This window comes from Pinus tabuliformis, chromosome 1_2 (genome assembly GCF_031772625.1).
Source record: "Pinus tabuliformis cultivar Carrire ecotype Pingquan chromosome 1_2, CPIR1, whole genome shotgun sequence".
Classification (NCBI taxonomy): domain Eukaryota; kingdom Viridiplantae; phylum Streptophyta; class Pinopsida; order Pinales; family Pinaceae; genus Pinus; species Pinus tabuliformis.
The window spans coordinates 601,703,381-601,707,880 of NC_142298.1; positions in this window are offsets into that span (position 1 = coordinate 601,703,381).

The window sequence follows — 4,500 nt, forward strand, 5'->3', positions numbered from 1 at the left end:
CGATAAAGTGGTTTTCCTCCCATTCCTTGATGTTACATGTTAGATGATGTATGGCATCGGGTTACCCCTCCCGAATACTACCCACACCACGAAAGCGGTCTAATGGCCCTCCAAAACCGCTTCCCCCGCTTAACTGAAAAACCATTACTATTCATCTGAAAGTGAATCTGCCAAAAATTAACTGTTTTCTCTATAAAAGACCTCGAAGCGTTCTTTTGCCCTTTTTTGTGCATTCTTTGTGTAAATTCTAAAAACCATTACCAACCACTACAAACGCCTAATTTACCCATAGACTTCCAATTCCGCTCCAAAAGACGTTGCAGATAGCTAGCCAACCTTTTCAAATTGTACCAGGACTACGCCAACCACTGAAACTGCTGTGAACTAGCAATTTTAGGACCAAATCGCCTAGTTCTAGGTATTTCACCACGAAATACCTCATACCCCTGCAAAATTTCAAAACCTTTCACCTGTGCAATATTTTTAATTAAGAAATTGAGTAAAAATACTTTCAATTAAGGAAATTACTTTCCCGAAACCTCTAATAAACCCCATAGAGCATAATTCAAATCCACAAGAATTGAATTATGGCTGCCCCTGTTTCTATGGATGTTAGACCCATTACTACTCCACATTTAGACCTGGACCACCTTCCCTTGGCTAACAAGGATTTCCAATTCAAGGACACAACTGCAATAAAGCTCCTACTTAAAATCCATTGCTCAAGCAAAGACAGATACCTGAACCATACAAATGATATTGGCCTTTGGTAGTCTAATTTACCTAGATATAAGTTCCCCCAAGTTCACATATTTCCAGAAATCATCCATATGTGTTATGCATGCTATGTCCCAAGCCATAGAGCCATAATGTCCTCATGACTAGAAGGTTCTATTGACTATCACAGCTAAGTCAATTAATGAAATGCTTCTGTTTCAACCAGTGTCAAACCTAACCCCACTCTCAATTGGAGACCTGTTGGACCAGTATCCTAAGCTAAGCCCATCAAGATTGGCCCAGTTGTTTCAGACCTTCATCAGAGAAGAAAAGCATATTTCTAAGGACCTCCCTCCATAGTACCAACTTTTTTCTCTCAATGGGGCTAGAACATTGTAACCATGATATCCTGTGTTTTGCGTTACTCTACTAGTGAATACATTGATGAACTCATTCTTGCTTTCATGTCTATCTATACCTCGGGGTAGCCTCCTACAATCATATATGACTTTTCTAGTTTCATAGATGATAGGACGCATGAGAAATTCACAAGAATGGGAAACGAGAGAGTATTCAAATACTCATATGTTCTGTACCATATATTTTTGTACTATCAATCAGATAAGTTTCCATTTACTCTCCAGAAGCTTGACACCAGGACGAGCCCAGATCTGTCATCTTTTGGACCCCACTTTTCCATGAGTTTAGATCAACTTATACATACTATGACTTCATATACTCTTTTGTGCATCCAATCATGACTATGCTCACTGGGAATCGACCACCTAGGATAAGCCAAGAGATAAAGAGAGTCCTCCAACTTTCCAAGAAAACCAAAGTGGGTGATTGGTATATTTACCAAAACCACACAGAAATCAGAATATATGGTTGCCTACTTGCACCATATAAGTTGAAAAGATACCTCCCCATGAGGTTGTTTGCCTTAGAATATTAAAAATAGATCATCAATATAGATGAGGTCAACTCTACCAATTCCAAGAAGAAGGCCAATTTCAAAATCAAAGATCAGTTAGGTCCCTTCATATGCAATTCCAGAGAGGCAGGGAAAGAGGCAGACCTAATCCTGCAAAGCCTGAAATTCCAAAGAAGTTTCGTATGGAGATATGACCCTTTAGAATTCATTACCAAGAAAAGGCAAAAGTTCAAGCTATAACCTTCTATCCACCACCCCATACCAGAGATAGAGGCATATGAAAATCAAACACAATGGGTGGAAAATACCCTAGTAGACAGTGACAGTACAAGGGTAGATGTAGAAAATGATCTGATTGATTTGGAAAAGCAACTTGATGAGAGAACTTTCCTGCAGGTACCAGAAGAGCAAGAAAGAGCCATGAGCACCCCTTCAATCATAAACAACTTAGAATGAGGAGAAAAATCCAAAAAGAAACAGAGAGGGAGCTTCCACTTTAGGAATGAACACCTCTAATTTGCAACAGGAAACAAGTCACAACAAGAGGAAAAGGCTCAATCCAACCTCTGAACAGGAATACACATAAGGATCAGCACAGGTTATCAACACAAATGTAGAAAGAAGTAGGCCCACTACTCCATCTGAAGACATTCAAGAGCCTTCCACATCAAAGACTCAGATGTTGGAAAGGCAGCTTAGCGTGGAAGTGTCTTCCTTCAGTAGGCCTGCTGATAAAGACCAGGATATAAAGGACAGGTATAAGGAAATCAAAATGAGGAATGAGAGGCTTAAAGCCGAAGCATATGCCCAATACCTAAACCTCACTCCCTCAAGTCAAACAATGCTAATTTCTACCGTTGACATCAAGGAGGGAAAGCTGCAGATGTCCTTTATCAAACCTACATCTCAATAGCCCAAAACATCATCAGATTAGAAGAGGGTTGACTTTCGAAGTGATGGCAAGGGATATTCATCCCATAGACCAAATATAACCACACAAACATGCTATAGAGATGATATACTCCACCCTAACAGGTAAAGCCATAGCTGTCCATCAGCTACAAAATTTAGTAAGCAACATCTCAGCCCAGTTTTAGTTGGAGAAGGCCTCCTCACAGGCCAAGGATATGAGGATTAAGTCTTTGGAAGACTTATTTAATTGGGACACGCTCCCAAGGATATTAAAGCTACTAAGCAACTGATAAAGAAGAAGAACGATGATATTACTACACTGAAGAATCAATTGAAAATTCCTTAGCTGCAACGTCCTCAAACACTGGAAGTCATAGAGAACTAAACCAAACATGAAGAGTTGATGGACTTGGCTCTAAATCTCAATGATCAACTCAAGGAGACAGAGAAAGAATTGGATAGCTTGATCCAATTGAAATAGACTGACATTGCATCAACTTCTGCGAGTGTCATCCCTACTGTGTCTACAACAATCCCTTCTACACTGGTAGCTTCACTTGCACAAACAGCTCCACCTTCTACAACATTGCCAGTAACAACAAAATCTACCATAGAAGCACATGTATCAGGAGAAAAGGCCACAGAATTAGTTAAAGCCATGGAAGAGATGTCAATTCAGGCTACAGAAATGAAAAGAATAAGGAAAAGGTGGCAAGTTTAGAGACTGATTATAAACTTGCACAGATAATGCAAAAGGAAGAAACTCAGAAGGCCAACATAATGAGTGAAAGGGTCAAAGCCTTGGAGAAAGAATTGACATTATGGAAACCCCTTGGGCAAGCCAAATAACTGTTATGGGCCAATATCATTGACTCCGTCAAGGATATTTAGCCATCTATTCAAGTCATTTTTGAGAAAACAGAACTGATAAAGAGGAATTGGGGATAAGCCAGAGGATGCCAACAGACTCATCCATTTCCTTAACAGAAAAAACAAATATGAGCTTCAGGAGATCAATATAGAAGACAAGACTAAAACCATTTTGGAAATAAGGAAGCTCCTTTCCAAAAGAAACCTGATGCTGAACTTAGAAGAAAAGTGCCATAACATGTAGGTGGCCATTGATAGATTTATGGCCAAATTCCAAATTTTGAGGGAGAAAGGATTGCCTAGTCCATTGGTCATCAATGAAAAACTTATGACACAGCTGGACTATGATAACATATTAAGGCAGTTGGCTAAGGAACAAACTAGCACTTCATCTATAAAAGAAATGCCAATAGGAAAATTTTTGTATAGCATTTTTGAGAACTTGTTTTTTCTCCAGCATGAGATTAAACACTTATTCATAACAAAGCCCAATTTTTCCAAGTATACTGAGGCCGATGAGATATATGGGGGGATGATGAATGTCAAATTACCTGATGCAGAATTGTGGGAGACAATGACTGATTTACTGTGAGAAATTTACAACAAAAATTTACTGCATAGTAAAAATAGAATAGCCAGGTAAAATAGATGAAAACAGGACAGCAGGGTCAAAGAGTATCAGGTGAAAGATCAAAATTGAATAATATTCCAGCATGAAAAGACCACAACTACAAGCCAGCATAAAGGGCTACAAATCCAACCATAAAAGGCAGCAGTACCACAATAAAAGGGACAACATGAAACAATTCAATAGCTGTCTCTATCTTCTTGCAAGAAGATACTTGTATTTCCTAGAATAAATCTCAAGATTGTTTCGACATATTTTGTAACAGTTTTCGTATAAATACTTCACCATTCAAATTATGTAGGGGGGATTCTTAGATATTTTTATAGACTTTCTTGATCAAAAGATTGTAAGCTATTGTATCACTGTTTGGACAAGAAAGCTGGATTAATGAATAAAGTCAAGACATTTCACTGGATTCATGCGTAGTGTGAAGTAAAGA